General features: G+C 39.7%; 1 long non-coding RNA gene across 1 annotated transcript; it reads left to right on the top strand.

The window, feature by feature from the left end:
• The first annotated feature begins 2318 nt into the window (after nucleotides 1-2318).
• LOC121395583 lies at nucleotides 2319-9209 on the top strand. The gene is made up of 3 exons (XR_005962571.1): nucleotides 2319-2842; nucleotides 5499-5620; nucleotides 9155-9209. It is a non-coding gene; the product is annotated as an uncharacterized LOC121395583 (long non-coding RNA).
• Nucleotides 9210-16135: the final 6926 nt, after the last annotated feature.

Below are 16135 nucleotides of genomic sequence, written 5' to 3'. Positions count from 1 at the left end.
GCCAGTACCCCACTGTTGGAGGCTTGGAACTGGGGGCCACCAAAAGTGTATGGTTTGCCTTGTGTAATACAAAACATAAGTTAGCGGAGAGTTAAAACTGAACACTTATGGGTGAGAGTTGGGGTCCCTGAGCTTTGCAAAGGTGTAAAATTATGTATAAAAATAAAGAAAAACAAAACTATGGATTGAGATGTATATATTTGGATCTATAGCTGTAATGGGACAGTTTGGCTGAAGACGCTGTGTACAAAGCACCAATACAAAGTGACACTTGCATGTGGTCCAGGTTCCAGGTACTGAAATAATTCGGCTTTCTCTATTACTGTAATCATTGATGGAATGTTTAGAAGTGCAGGCATCTGCATCAAAGGAAAGTATTTAGTATTGTTGAAAAGGAGGAATAGTAGGGAGCCTATGCAGTATCTAGTAGAGTGAAGTCTAAGGGTCTGGCCACACAGGCAGATTCGGGGAGATTAGTCGCCAGGCGACAAATCTCTTCTTCGTGGCGACTAATCTCCTCGATCTGCCTTCCGCCAGCTAAAATGTAAATTGCCTGGGGGCAGGCACATGGAGCGCTTTGTTTTCCGAAGTCGCCCAAAGTTTCCTCGTGAGGCAATTACGGACAACTTCGGAAAACAAAGCGATCCGTGTGCCTGCTCCCAGGAGTTTAGTAAATAACCCCCTTAATGTCATGTAACAAAGGTGGGTGTGGTTTATGACATGACCAACGTGGATTTTGCTTCTCTTCCAATAAATATGTCTGACAGGGGGGGGGGGATATTATGGGGTTTTTTCCAATGAAGGTTCCCAGATGACTGAGGGGCAGATTCATGAAGGATCAAGTTGTTTTTTTCCACAATAATTCATGTTTTCAAGGTTAATTTTTTGGTCAAAAATCCATTGTTCCGGTGAAAAAACACAACAACAAATTTTTCACGTTTTTAAAAAACATAAAAAAAAAATCAAATTTTTCGAGATTTATTATAACCCTACCCTAAAAATAGCTAGAATGACAGAGGTCCTTAAATCAGTTTTAAATAGTTTTCATGATGTCGAGTTTTTTCAGAGGGTATTGCCCGAAAGTTCAAGGTTTTTTCCGCCAAAAACTCGATCAATTAGAGTTTTTGGGTCGTCAACCCCCGACCTTGCTGATTCATATTTTTCCATTCAAGTTCTTAAAGGGATACTGTCATGAAAAAACAAGTTTTTTTTCTAAAACACATCAGTTAATAGTGCTGCTTCAGCAGAATTCTGCACTGACATTCATTTCTCAAAAGAGCAAACAGATTTTTTTATATTCAATTTTGAAATCAGACATGGGGTAAGATATATTGTCAGTTTCCCAGCTGCCCCAGTCATGTGACTTGTGCCTGCACTTTAGGATAGAACTACTTTCTGGCAGGCTGTTATTTCTCCTACTTAATGTAACTGGAGCAGTCTCAGTGGGAGCTGTTATCTTGTTTTAGGGAGCTGCTATCTGGTTACCTTCCCATTGTTCTGTTGTTAGGCTGCTGGGGGGAAAGGGAGGGGGTGATATCACTCCAACTTGCAGTACAGCAGTAAAGAGTGGCTGAAGTCCATCAGAGCACAAGTCACATGACTGGGGGCAGCTGGGAAATTGACAATATGCCTAGCCCCATCTCAGATTTCAAAATTGAATATAACCAAATTTGTTTGCCCTTTTGAAAAATGGATTTCAGTGCAGAATTCTGCTGGAGCAGCACTATTAACTGATGTGTTTTGAGAAAAAAAACATGTTTTCCCATGACAGTATCCCTTTAGATAAGAAACCATTTAAGGTATAAAAAAAACTCTAAAATTCATGACATCTATATATAAAGGTAAATATAAAGGTAAAGAAACTTAGTGTTGTAGTGGTTTTTAAAGTTATAACTAAATGCAATTGTCACTGAAAGCAGTTTATATTGTCTACATTGCTTGTTCTGAGTGTAAGTAGCACAATAGCAGCTGATGAACAAACGTGGAGGAAACTGATGTGTTCTACATTGTTTCACCAGTCACAACCAGGGAAAAGAAATAATAACTCATTCTGCTTTCCAGTGCAAATACAGTTACAAATGTATAAATGCTGCTTCCATTGCGCAATAAAAATGTTTTGGGGTAAGATTCCCTTTAAGCAGCTAAACTGGAGCAGAATAAGCAGCACAGCAAAAGTAGTCCCTTAGCAACGAACCGCTATGGTAACATGGCACAACGGCAAAGCTACTTGTACCCTCAGAGCGAGTGTTCGGGCAGCTGAGCTCATATCCCAGTCCCTTCTATCTTCTACTACACACAGACACACGTGACATTTCCTGCATGCCTTCTGCTTCAGTTCCGCCAGGTTCTTGCAGGCAATCCTTCTGCTCGCTGAGTAATGTCCTGGTTTGTAACACCGGATCTTTTTTCTCGGCGGAGGTTCAGCTACTATACCATTCTTATCTCCTGACACGCATGCTCACTCCTTCCCTGCGCTCTGCCGCATAACCAAGCGCTCCGGTTCGCAGCCGAACTCCATCTCCCAGAATGCTTTGCTTCAAGTCATTTCGCGCTTGCGCAGTACTTGGGTTTTTGTCAAGCGGTGGTTATGGAGATGGGAGAGAAGGAGCGGTGGAACGGGGGCCGGTTCTGTGTATCGCCTCTGGGACTCGGCCGCTGATATTTTGTGCAGCGATTAAAACTCAGGCCTTGCGACAGAAAGTTCGTCAGGCCTTAGGAGCGGTGAGGTTTGTTTTCTGCTGTGAATAACTCTGCTTGAACCGGGGGGATTATTGCGTGACCTGAAGGAGTTCCCGGCATTCGCCGCTTCCTGTCTCGTAGCGTCAAGGGCTTTAGAGTCCGGGTAAGTGATTTGGGCTGAGGGCGCGCACAGTTGCCTTTATGTCGGTTCCAGCAGGTTCCATGGGGCTGTGGGGCGTTACCTGCTGCTGCTGCTGCCCATCACTTTTCATGCCTTAATACATAGCGAACAGTTCCCTTTGCCGGAACACTGGGCTCCTCCACTTCCACACAGGCCATTGATAGGGGAACTAGCGGTACATGAACATTTTATAGAAGCTTCAACATCACACAAATAAGATGTTTTTAAAAAAAATATCATCAATTAGAAATTCTAAACCATTTCTGAAATATTCGAATTCCTTTTCAGTCTCCTCAGCATCTGCCTCTTCATTGTTTCTTCATGCAGGAGTTGTGAGTGTGAGTGTGAAGGACATCTCAATCCAACATCTCTTATAGGAGGCTCCTTTTGTCTAGAACATGTGTTACAGCTCACACTATTTGTTTGAAGTGGAATTAGTGATTTGAATCAATTCTAACACATCTGATCACAAAGGGAACCCCCCTATAAGATCTATTGGATGTAACTGTCAGTGATTATCTGACACCCAACTGCTGCACGAAGAGAGAATGAAGAGAAACAGATGCTGAGAGAGGGATAGTGAGGATAAACTTTATTTCAGAAATGATATAGAATTTTTAATTGATTGTATTTACAAAGTTTCAGTACGATGAAGCTTATATTAATATTCATTTTCGCGATAGTTCCCCTTTAAGATCTTCATTCTCTTTATTTGTACGTGACAATGTTAATTTTTCATGTTCATTTTGATAAAACCTGAATACCCCTGCCTCTATATATATATAGTATATATATATATATATATATATATATATTAGGAATGCACCAAATCCACTATTTGGGATTCGTCACAAACTAAGTTTTTTTTTCCTTGGAAAAAAAAACTTCTTTTGTGATGAAAAGTCACATGATTTCCCTACCCACCCCTAATTTACATATGCAAATTTGCTAGGCCCAAGGATTTTGGGGAATCCAAATCCTGCTGAAAAAGGCTGAATCACAAACCGAATCCTGGATTCGGTGCATCCCTAACATATATATACAATACTCGTAAGCCATCAATGTCCTGCAAACTTTGACTTTATAAAGTGAGCTGTGTGATGTCATCAGTGTCGGACTGGCCCGGCGGGAAACCGGGAAAAAACCCGGTGGGCCCCGACCCTCATGGGCCCTGCCGGGCCAGACCCATCTTCTGATATAGGAATTCTAAAAAAAAAAAAGTTTTCTTTCGGCGCCGTCTGCGCATGTGCCCGCTGTTCCCGCATGCGCGCTGTGTGCGCATTCATGCGTGTGGCCCGATCGGCACCTCACAGTAGGGGGGCCAGAGGGGGCCCTGGACAGAGGTCCCGGTGGGCCCAGGGCCCCTCAGTCCAAGCCTGGATGTCATCAGTCATGCTTAGTGAAGTCATTTGCATCAAGTGACTCTCCATAACTTGTTTATTAAGAAATAATTCTGCCTTCAGCCTCATACTTTTGTAAAGTGGTGGAATTATTCTGTGACTTCCAGTACCCTAATTGTGTTTAATAGGGATGCACCGAATCCAGGATTTGGTCAGGATTGGGCCTTTTTTAGCAGGATTCGGTCAAAATCCTTGTGCATGGCGCAACCAAATCCTAATTTGCATATGTAAATTAGATGTGGGAAGGGAAATCATGTGAATTTTTGTCACAAAACAAGGAAGTAAAAAAACATTTCCCCCACCTTTTCCTTACCCTCCCCTAATTTGAATATGCAGATTCGGTTCAGTATTCGGCCAAATCTTTCATGAAGGATTCCGGGTGGATTCGGTGCATCCCTAGTGTTTAGTGATGTCACCCCTAATAAAATAGGATCAGTACAGTTTTCTGCTGATAGGAGCACCGGCCCGGGGTGTCAGGTAAGTAAATATAACCACTTGGTCGATGCCTAACTTGTGGCACCCCCAAGGTAAAATGACTTTACTTCTCCTTTAAGTAGTGACTGTCTATGCCTGTCCTCTTTCAGCAGCCCTACAATATAGCTAATAGTTTAACTCCTAGTCACTTGAGTAGTTTAATCCATAGGACAATTTCATATGCTTCGATTCGTCAGTTACATTTTCATTTATACACAGACAGCGGCCCTGTAGTAAGTGATAAATACCAGTGTACCATCTCCATTGCACATTTTAATACATATCTGGTTTGGCGCATCAGTGTAAACTGCAGTCGTTTCTATATCTGGCACTGCTACTGCATTTACCCACCTCTGCCTTTAAGCACTAGCATGACCGGTGCTTATATGATGGGAATGGCAGGTAATTTTAGACATTTTGGGACAACCTTCTGAACTAATAAAAGTTGCATCGCCAAACGGCAATAAAACAGAAGAGATTTAGGTCTAATACCCCAACAAAGATTATGATAGACTAGTGGTACAGTACCCTCTGTTTTTTGCTGACCAGTGAAAGCCGATTAAGATAAGAAAAGATATGGAGCCGTTAAGGTCATGTTTGAGGGCAGTGATATTAATGAGCCCATTATATGGCTACTGTTCTACTGAGGTAACACAGTAAACCATAGGCATATAGTACATTTCTAGATTTATCTGTTTTCAAGCTTTAGCTGAGATGGTTTAAATGCTGTGCTTTGAGTGACATGTGATTGTTTTTACCTACAGACCTGCATAATGCCCCACAAGCTTGGATTTGTTGTTGTAAATTCATCTGGGCATAAAGATGGATTTAGTGCCAAAGAGTTGATGGTCCATGCTCCCACTGTCCGTGGCTGGAGATCTCCAAGGTACAGTCATGTCGTTTTTGCAGTAACTCTTTTCTGTATCCTATTTTTAGTAGGGATGCGCTGAATCCAGGATTTGGTTCGGTTTTCGGCCAGGAGATTTCCTTTTTCAGCAGGATTCGCCCAAATCCTCGTACCTGGATGAACCAAATCCTTAAAGGAGACATGCGATATATGAAACCCCCCTAATTTTGTAGGCAATAATGTATACTATATGGGTAAGGATGCACCGAATCCAGGATTCGGTTCGGGATTCGTCCAGGATTTGCCTTTTTCAGCAGGATTCGGATTCTGCTGAATCCTTCTGCCCGGCCGAACTGAATCCGGACCTTAATTTGCTGCAAATTAGGAGTAGGGAGGGAAATCGCGTGACTTTTTGTCACAAAACAAGGAAGTAAATTCTTTCCACCCTTAATTTGCATATGCAAATTAGGGTTCGGTATTGGCCGATTCTTTCACAATAGGGACTTTGGTGCATCCCTATATATGGGTCTGGTTTTACTTTTAGTTGTAAATTCATATTGTCTTCAAAATTAGCCCCTTTATTTGAAATCCCCATAGATGTTCTCCTTTTTCAAATAAAGGGTGGGTGTGTCTGTGTCCTAAAGGTCCCTGCCAGAGGCACAGTAGAAGTAGGAGTGGGATAGCCAATCACAGCCCTGCAGTCACACAAGCAAAGGCATGCTTCAGTTCCCTATCAGGTCAGCCTAGCTGCTGATTGGTTCCTATCCTACAGTGCAGTGTACAGAGTGCCGCAGGCTCCCCTGCACAGCCTGGGAAAGGAGGCAGCAGGAAGTGGAACAGATGGGCAGGACTAGGAGGGTTATTGCAGAAGTAACCAAAAACACAACTTTTTAAAGAACATTCCTTCTATATCTAAAAGAGTTTAATACACTGGTACATTCTTGTTTTTTACATAATATGTTTCCTTTAAAATCATGTGACTTTTCGTCACAAAACAAGGAAGTAAAAACATTTTTAAGTGAACTCGCCGATCCTGATTTTTATATGCAAATTAGGATTTGGATTTGGTTCTGTATTCAGCCGAATCTATCACAAAGGATTCGGGGGTTTGGCCGAATCCCAAAGTAGTAGATTCAGTGCATCCTTAATTTTTAGCTGCCAGAAAAACACTTATTTCCCTCTACCCTTAGCATATCTGTAAGTGCTCTTCAGCATCTTGTTTTACTTGCTTATTCTGTATAAGTATCTGGAAAAACAGTCCTTGCAGCGCCATTCATAGTTTAGTTGCAATCAGTTCAAATGAATGCAAATTTATAAATGATTATAGTCCTGACTTTTGCTCACACACATATATCTGTTTGCATATTGTACAGTGTGGCTGAAACTGAGGCAAACATCCCATTGTACTAGGGTACATTGAAAATCTACTTATAGTTGCTTAGGCAGCATCAATCTGAAAACAGAATTACGTATGGATTAACCTCATCTGATACAGAGTGTCATCAAAATGTATTAATTCTGTTGTGAGATGATTCCATTGGTTAACTGGATGACCCTGCACCCCCCCCAATACACATGATCAGATCTGTCTAGATGTCTCCTATTTCTTCTAATAAATGGTTATGGCCTTCATATAGCTGCTTCAAGGCCATATGTATCTATATATATTTCAAGAGGACTAATTGCAAGTAAAAACATCCACCAAGGAGATTTAAAGGGAAGTCAACCGAAAAAATTATTTTGCATACTAAAAGAAAACATAATTCTAAGCAACTTTACAATATACATTCATGACATTTTTTCGATGGTTTTTAAGTTCTTTGTATATGTATTGCTACTGAAAGCAGTGTTTGTCCCTTTCTATTCTCTGCCCTGATGGCTCAGACTGTTGATACAATGTAAGACAAGGCAGCTGATTAGCAGACCTGTCTTTGATGGGGATCCAAGACTTTTGCAACATTATTTTAAAAGTAACACCCAGGAGTTATGCAAATGCTGCTTTCAATAACCATTATTTTTACAAATAGCTTTAAAAGCACTGAACATTTTTGATATATATATATTGGAAAGTTGCTTAGAATCATGTTTTCTTTTATTAGGCAAATTTTTATTTTGGGGTTGACTTGTCCTTTACCTATATAGCTGTGACTTGAATAGTTGGATTGGCAGCTGATGGTGCTCATGTGGGTATTGGTTCTCTCTTTACTCTGTCACAGCAGGCACCTATCTTATCGAGCAGATATTAATGTGATTCTGTAAATCACATTAATCAGGGGTTGCCTTCACCTTTGAAGTTAAACTATGGTATGATGTAGAAGAGTGATATTCTGAGACAAAATTTGCAATTTGTTTTTCATTTTCTAATGTAGTTTTTCAGTCATTTAGCTTTTTGTTCGGCCAGCTTCCAGATTGCAATTTCAGCAAACTGGTTTGCTACGGGTCCAAATTTACCCTAGCAACCATGCATTGATTTCGGAATAGTAGACAGGCATATGAAAAGGAGCAGCGGCCCTGAATTGACGAGCATTTCTCTTTTAGTTACACCCATTTTGAAAACTGGAAAGAGACAGTAAAAAGGTCAAATGAAATTAAACAAACATACTATTAAAAAAAAACTGTGAAGACCAATTAAAAAGTTGCTTAGAATTAAAGCCCAGTCTATACATACTGAAAAGTGGTAGAATTAAAGGTGATGACCCTTTAGTAAGCATATGGGAACTGTGGGTTTAATAAGAGTAGCAGCAGACTTAGGGGTGATGGGTGCCTTAGTAAGAGACCTGCATTTGGTCAAAGCACTGTCTTGCTGGCGTTGCACTTTGTTGCCAACGCATGGTGCATAAGTTGAGGGTCTGGCGATACTTAGAACATGGCAGGTGTTCATACTGGGTCTGCTAATTGTTCCATGCAGGGTCTGTCCTTTTTTCTGGCTTGCTTGTTGCCTACTCTTGTGTTGTGTTAGCATTTAATGTGCCTGACTATTGGTAATGGGAGGGTAGCATAAGCCAGTCGCAGTAGAGTGTTTTGAACAACGGGGTTCATCACCTTTTAAAATTATCTTTTAGTATGAATGTAGAGAGGGATATTCTGAGACAATTTGCAATCTGGTTTTCATTTTATATTATTAGTGGTTTTTGATTTATTTAGCTTTTTATTTTGCAATTTTTGCCATCTGGTTGTTAGGGTCCAAATTACCCTAGCAACCATGCACTGATTTGAATAAGAGACTGGAATAGGAGAGGTCTTGAATAGAAAGATGAGTAATAAAAAGTAGCAATAACAATACAATTTGTAGCCTTACAGGGCATTTGTTTTTTTAGATGGGGTCAGTGACCCCCATTTGAAACTGAATAGAGTCAAAGAAGGCAAATAATAAAAAAATGCGGGAAAAAAGGCCAAATGAAAAGATGCTTAGAATAAGCCCATGCTATAACTTGCTAAAAGTTAGCTTTAAAGGGGTGGTTCACCTTTTAGTATGTAATAGAATGACCAATTCCAAGCAAACTTTTCCATTGGTTTTCATTATTTATTTTTATAGTTTTATAATTATTTGCCTTTTTCTCCTTCTCTTTTCAGCTTTGAAATGATCGTCGCTGACCCCATCTATAAAGCAAATGTTCTGTAAGGCTACCAAATGTATTGTTACTGCTAATTTTTATTTCTCCTATTTCTAGTAAGGTCCTCTCCTCTCACATGTGCAGTTGCATAGAAAAAATGTCACAAACAAATAAAGCATAAGAATTCCAATCACCACTTTAGTTAATGTAAATAAAACTATTCTGTAAGTGTTCCTTACAAATGTAAGCGCCTATTTTGTACATAAGTTGGTTTGCAGCCACCCAATCGCGGGATACTTGGAGGCGAGGCAGTGATTAAAGACCTGTCTTGCTGGGGGGATCAAGACTTTTGCAACATTATTTTAAAAGTAACAACAGGAGTTATTCAAATGCTGCTTTCGATAACGCATTAATTTTTTCAAATAGCTTTAAAAAAGCACTGAACATTTTTTATATGGTATAAGTCGGAAGAGTGTCTTAAGAATCATGTTTTCCTTTACTTGGACAAATGTATTATTTTGGGAGTTTGAACTTGTCCTTTAACTATATAGCTGTGATTGATAGTTGGATTGGCCAGCTGTTGGTGCTCATGGCGGGTATTGGTTCTCTTTACCTGTCACAGCAGGGCACCTATTATCGAGCAGAATATTAATGTGATTCTGTAAATCACAATTAAAGGGGGTTGTTGACCTTTGGGTTAATCATGGTATGATGTTGAGAGTGATAGTTGCTGAGACCAATTTGCAATTGTTTTTTTCATTTTCTAATAGTTTTTCAGTCATTGAGGCTTTTGTTCGGACAGTCCAGGATTGCAAATTTCAAGCAGCTGGTTGCTAGGTGTTAACAAAGTTACGGTCTAGGCAACCATCATTGATTGAATAGGAGGAACCAGGGGACATTGAAAGAAGAGGGCCTGAATTGAGAGCATTTATTTTTAGATAAACATCAGTTACCGAGCCATTTTGAAAACTGGAAAAGAGACAGAAGAAAAAGGCAAATAAATTCAAAAACTATACAAAAAAAATAACGTGTGAAGAACCAATTAATAAGGTTACTATAGTTACCATTCTAAGTCGCCATACTGAAAATTAATTTAAGAGGTGATGACCCTTTGTAAAGCATAATGGGACACTGGTGTTTAATAAGAGTACAGCAGCACGCAATGTGACGTAAGGTGGCTAGTAAGGGTACCTGCTTTGTCCAGCACTTCCTTGTGCCTGCACTTGTGCCAACATCGAGCATAATGAGGGTCGCCTCTGGCGAGTAACGCAATTGACATGGGCAGGGTTCTACTGCCTGCTATTGTTCATTTGAAGGGGCGGTCCTCCTTTTTTTCTGCTGCTTTGCCCTACTCTTTGTGTTTTGTAACATTGGTAGAAATGTGTCCTGACTAGGTTGGGAAGGGTTGATAATCCAATGCGTATGGTTTTATAAGGGGTGTGCTCACCTTTAAATGAACTTATTAGGTTGATGTAGAAGAGATATTGGTGGAGGTACTAATTTGCAATTGGTTTTGCCTTTTTTTATTGGTGGTGATTGAGTTAAATTTAGCTTTTTATTTGCAAATTTTTTGGCGATCTGGTTGTTAGGGGGTTCAAATACCGCTAGCAACATGCACTGAGTGTTGACGAAATAGAGGAGACTGGATAAGAAGAGTGCTGAATAGAAAGAGTAGTAAAAAAAGTAGCAAACAATTAATTTGTGACCTTACGGGCATTTGGTTTTTTTTTTTAGATGGGTCAGTGACACCATGGTTGAAACTAAATAGAGTCAGAAGAAGAAGGCAATTTAATAAAAGAGATAAGAGATGCTTAGGAATTAGCCATTCTATATACTTGTAAAAGTTAGCTTAAAGGGGGTGGTTCACCTTTAGTATGTAATCAGAATGACCAATTCTAAGCAACTTTCCATTGGTTTTCATATTTATTTTTATTAGTTTATAATATGATTTGCCTTTTTCATTCTTTCTCTTCCGAGCTGGGTCAAATTGGGCATACGGGTGCACCCATCTATATAGCAAATTTCGTCCATATTTTCTAGTAAGGTACCCTCAGGGCTGAACTAGGGTTAGGTAGAGTAGGCACGTGCGGTGGGCGCAAAGCTGGGAGGGCGCCAGGCAGTACCTAATCTGTCGACTAAGTTCGTTCCCTTCTTTGGCCGCGACTCTATGCTTTTTCGCGCTGTGTGCGCACAAGGGGTAGATTCGCACATGCGCCGTGCACACTACACAGGCGCGCTGGAGCTGCTAGGGTCTGCCGCGTGGCCTGGCACTGGGTCGTCTCCTATTAAATTCCGGTTTCCTTATTCAAATAAAGTGCATGTGCTACAGAAATTTGGATCCTAGTTACCAGATTATTATAAGAATGAGAATGTGGAGAATAAAGAGCTGCTAAGTAAAAAAGCTAAATAATCAAAAAACAAATATAAAAAAATGAAAACAATTGCAAATTTGTCCTTCTGAATATCACTCTCTACATCATAATAAAGTTCACTCAAAGGTGAACAACCCTTTAAAGTTTGAATCACCATGTGCACAGTTGAAACAGATGCCATTCATATTCAAGCTAAAGTGACAGGAATTGCATTAGTGTATATAATGTTTTTTCGTGCCACTGTAAACAATGCTTCTCTGGTGTTCGCCTCAATTCCATCTTTAAAGGAGAACAAACCCCTTATACCATAAAGTCCACCTGGCCCCCTCCTGCCTACCCCTGCACAGTCTTACGCAGAATTGTGTCCTCTAGAAATACTGGACGCACATGCGCAAGTCTTCGGTCTTCTCCCTCAGCAATTTCCGTTACTGGGTCGGCGCATGCGCAGTTGCCGAGAACGGAAGATTTTCTCCATGCGCATAGGCCACTATGGCACGACATTATGAATAGTGCAGAAGAGCACAGATGTTGCTGTGAAGCTCCATGCTAATGACTCTGATATGTCTGTCAGTATTCTAGGGGCACACAATTCGGGTAAGACTGTGTAAGGGCAGGCAGGGAGTGGGGCAGCGGGAACGGGGCCAGTGGGACTTTGGCTAAAGGGGGTTTATTTCTCTATTTTTTTTATTTTTTTTTTATTTTTGAATTTTTTTTTTTTTTTTTTTTTTTTTTATTCTCGTTATCCTTGTTTCATTGCTTATCAGTAAACAGATCATCATGCAGCAATGTGATAAATGTTTATGAGGAAAGGTGAAAGCAGATGGACACTCTAATACCTTCACAGAGAACGAGCCTTGGTGCACAGGGGTAGAGTGTACGGCAACGCCCCAATATATAGTAGAATAAGAAAGAGACTCGGGCACTCGAGGCAAAGTTAAATCAGGGTTTCCCTTGCTTTATTTCTGTGCAGACGTGCAACGTTTCGGGGTGACCCCCTTCAAGCATAACATACTACCATAGTGGCAAACAATATAAAGAGTGACCACTAAATTAATTAGCATACACAATTACAACATTCAGTTTGAAAGGCAAAGTCTCGACAATCACTTAATAGCATGTGAGGAAAAGTTGTTTTTTAAAAAAAAACTTTAAAAAACATTTCACAACAATATACATAAACAACAGTTTGTTTGAACAGCAAAAATTCTGTGAAAAAGTCCACTCTTTATCTTGGTTGCACTATGGTCAGGCTATGTATGCTGGATAAAGGGGTCCCCCGAAACGATTGCCAAACGTAATCTAGAGAGAAATACTACACAGAGGGGAACTTGTTTATACTATTCTGGTATTAATAGCCATTAATGGGCCTTTTAATATTCAAATGCAATGAGAAATCATGACCTGGAATAAGTCCATGATTAATCAGAGATTTCACTTTCAACCCCTGTTACAGGGCAACCCTTTTGGTATATATACAACATTCAGCTCATAAAAAAGGCAACAAAAAGGAATATCAATCTATGTGTCAGTCATTTACCAGGGGATCTGCAGATAAGGTACAAGATAATGTGGGTCAAAGAGGCAGAGTATAAATTAGGGCTGAATTATTGGAGTGTAGAATCAAAGGAATTCCTTATGATCTCTTAGTCCATATCTAGGCATGTTGGTATTTCAAACCTGGTGCAGTCCTGATAAGTTTCTAATAAATAACTATTGTATGTGATGATGTACTAGTTGCCCTTTAGAACTGTCCACTTTAAAATCTTAATCCAGTTATGATTTACCGCTTGCAAATTTTCCAAGGCCCTTGGGGCATATTTAAATACAAAGCTTCTTGGTCCAAACATGTATTCATCTAGCCAAAGAGTCGTTTAGATACTGTACATTGAATAGCATATACTGTTTCCAGTTATTTTAGCTACATGAATTACTATATTAGCTGTTAAATTTCCTCCATAACTACAAATCAGATCACTATGAGCTATAAGCAGGCCCAGTGCATGAAAATAGAGAGAGAAAATCCAGTATTTTAGACCGTGCAGAAGTATACAGGGAGCCTGGTTTGGTTAATTGCTGCAGGTCAGTGCTGACCAACTTCTGTGGTACCGAGGGCCGAAATTGTTCTGGCCTACGTGGTAAAGAGTCGATAATGGAAGTCAGTGTTGACCACTCCCCCCTTTTAAAGCACATCCACTGTAAACCACACCCGCACATTACCACAAGAACTTTTAAGATCATATCCACATTAATGGTGATAGCACACCAAAAAACAGATGGTTGGTGCTGACTATAGGATATCCCTCATCATTCCATATGTGAAAAAATGTAAGTTGTGTTAAATCCCATATGCCCTCCTCCTCTTCCCCTGTGGATTATACAACCCAGTCCCAATCACTTGCACAAAACCAGTGCAGTGAACTTTTCACATAGTAGGGGAAAAAAATCTAATATAAGTTTAAGTGTCCATATTACTGCATATCAACTGTACAATGATGACACCATAAAAGGGACTACAGATTATCGGTATGCCGGGGGGGGGGCATAAACAACACTTTGAGAGTTATCAGAAATGTCTGTAATCTGGACATGATACTTTTAAGTGAGGCAAAACATTTTAAGTTGTCAGTCCATAAGAAGGGCAGGCTGAGCCCCATTACTCTCATTAGGTTATTTTCATTAGGTTGGATTTTATCCCTGTTAGGAACTCTAACTTAACTAACTATACCCCCCAGACAATGTAGTCTCTATAAAAAGATATTGCATAAAACAGCCCATATGTAAAAACCTGCTTCATGTAAATAAACCATTTTCATAATAATATACTTTTTTAGTAGTATGTGCTATTGGGTAACCATAAATAGAAAATTGCCATTTTAAAAAAATAAGGGGCCGCCCCTGGGATCATAGGATTCACGGTGCACACAAACAAAGCAAACAACCCATATATGTTCGGTCACATGAGCCAATTAAAAAACAGAGTTCAGTCTTTTGCTTCCCACACTTCTTTCTGTTACACTTAGAGCTGCGGTATTTCTTGTCTGGTGATCTCTGAGGCAGCCACAGAGACCATCATAAAATGGGGGGTTCAAGGTACGAGATGTAAAAGGGCAATATTTACTTTAATATATACAGTAGAACCCCCATTTTACATCCCCTGATTTTAAGTTTCCCCTCATTTTACATTGTTGTTTTGTGGTCCCACCTATATTTATGCATAATACGTTTCCCTGATTTTACATTTTCCTGGATTTTATATTAATTTTTTCTGGTCCCCTGAAAAACGTATAATGGGGGTTCTACTGTATACCAGTTTGGTAAGATTCTTTAATATGCCACTTAATATGATATAAACTATCTCTTGCTTAAATATTCATTTTGGGGGCAAAGTTTTCCTTTGTGAGTTTGTAGCTCGACATCCCAGTCAAAAAATACTAATATCAAGTAAGTACAGAATGTGCATTTTTCTGGCATTACAACCTAGGCATTCCCAGACAAAAATACTAAAATATCAAAATAAGTACAGGATGTTAATCTTCTGATATTAGAGCAACCTCCTCTAAAGGAAACCGCTCAATATTCACTGGCATAGTTATTAAAAGGGTGCTAATAGATTTGATAGAAATTTGATAAATATCCTATTAGATTAGGCAATCTACACCCACCTGGCTCCACTCCCTATACAAACAAACCTCAGCCGACCAAACTGCTGCCAAAACCCCACCACTTTTTTGGCAGCAGCTTAGCCCACTCTCCATGAATGTGGCTCCGGGTGGGAGTCCTGCTAGTACAAGAACAAAAGAATCACCAGACACTCGACAGCAGGTGAAGCGGGGCGAACCCCTGAGTGTTTATTTCAAGTCTTGTGATGTAACGTTTTGGGGGTGGACCCCTTCGTCAGACATGCAAAGTAGCGTGCACACGCCTCATAAATAGCCCTCATAATTAAGAACAATTACAACATGTTAACAATTCAGATTTCCTGATGCAAAGCCACAACATGCTTGCCAAAAACAATAATTTACTAGTAACCACTTGTGTATTACATAATATGATAAAAGATAGCATTATGAATAAAAAAAATTGTGAAAAGACATTATGAATAAAAATCGGTGGATAAAACCATCCTGTGATCCGCATATATGTGAAAGTATCCAGTGTTTTCTTCTGTTCCATTAATCAGTTTATCCAACATGTTAATGCAAGATACAATATTGCCTAAAAACCAGTGATAATAAAGTTAAAAACATTTACACATATCAAAAAGAGTACAAAGTTTAAGAACAACAATACTAATAATAAAGGAAAAGGAACTACTTCACCCTGAGTGAAAACTTTCCTGGTCTTAGTCTCGTTCACTGAGGGGATAAATGAAACATTGTAACTACAACAAATTAGGTACAGGAACATAATAGATACAAATAGATTTATAAGTAACAATTCAAGTTAATCTCCTCGTTTAAACCCTTGTGGCTGTTTTGCCTGTAGCAGCCATATCCAGAAGCACTCCTTTTGTAATAGTCTCTTTTTTATTTCCTTCTGGTTGCTGCCATTTACTTTTTCTAAGATTTGCCATCTCAATTGACAAGCCTACGTCCCTGTTGGTGAAAATGTCGTGCCAGATTAGTTTC

Source organism: Xenopus laevis, chromosome 7L, assembly GCF_017654675.1.
Source record: "Xenopus laevis strain J_2021 chromosome 7L, Xenopus_laevis_v10.1, whole genome shotgun sequence".
Lineage (NCBI taxonomy): Eukaryota > Metazoa > Chordata > Amphibia > Anura > Pipidae > Xenopus > Xenopus laevis.
The sequence above is the reverse complement of the archived record's forward strand: the minus strand, read 5'-3'. Positions and strand labels throughout refer to the sequence as shown.